Source organism: Rhagoletis zephyria, unplaced genomic scaffold (assembly GCF_001687245.7).
Source record: "Rhagoletis zephyria isolate East Lansing unplaced genomic scaffold, Rhagoletis_zephyria_1.1 Rzeph_scaffold_09269, whole genome shotgun sequence".
Lineage (NCBI taxonomy): Eukaryota > Metazoa > Arthropoda > Insecta > Diptera > Tephritidae > Rhagoletis > Rhagoletis zephyria.
Genome location: NW_016166348.1, coordinates 17401 through 18301, shown reverse-complemented (window position 1 = coordinate 18301; position 901 = coordinate 17401). Strand labels below are relative to the sequence as shown.

Here is a 901-nt window from a genome sequence, read left to right as displayed (position 1 = left end):
TTTGACTTTTTAAACAGATGGCAACACTATTCAAAGTTCTCAATAAATATTGCAAATGTTTCAAGTAAATTCGTCCAGCCCTTTCTGAATGAAGAGACGCCTCACATGGCGTCGCTAAAATAAGACGTAACTTCAAAAAGTAAAACCTTCGTGGACATTTAGAATGATGGAGCTGATCTGATGGCCTTCATATAATAGATCTGTGGACCATTACAATAAAATGATTTATTAAAATGAAATAGCTTAAACCAATTTTTCGGTATATTATGAGTTTATTCGAAAGAACAAATATTCCCATTAATTATGGAACACGATGTCATCATGTGGCTGTCTTCGCCGTAGCGCAACCTCTTAAGCCAGTTTTCCAATACCTTGGTGACGATTTCTGGCTCTATCTTAAAAAATGCCCGACATACACCTTAAGGGCCTGAATCGTTAATATATTGTTCGCATAATATCGGTCCTTAACGGCATGGCACAAAAAAGTCTAATGACGTGAACTCGCAGCTCCGAGGGGGCCAATTGACTTCACCGAGACGGCTGATAACACAATTACAGAACTTGGCGGTCAAAATAAAAATCGAATAGATGGCCATTAGAGTGGTCCAAAAAAATTAAGTTGGAATTTTAATGCCGGCACCCCCTAGGATTGTTCTATATCGAAAAAAATATACCCCTATTTTTTTATTTTGAAATCAAAAAATATTTAGGGTGTGCTCAAAGTTTTCCATGTATTTTAGATGGAGAAAAAACCATTTTTCGTAGAAATGGTATACAACTCTAAAAAATCAATATTTTTCAATCGGAAAACTGTGGTTCTCTTCAGGAGACTTCCAGTATTAATATCTATTGGTTATTTAACCATTTTTTATGATTAAAGATTTTTCCATTGCATTTTCTA

The 901-nt window shown here is 35.1% G+C and overlaps 1 protein-coding gene across 1 annotated transcript in view; it reads right to left on the bottom strand.

The window, feature by feature from the left end:
• Positions 1-901, bottom strand: part of LOC108375658 (uncharacterized) — a gene marked incomplete at both ends in the record, with an annotated part of 21434 nt that overhangs the window by 6073 nt on the left and 14460 nt on the right. The window lies entirely within an intron of this gene.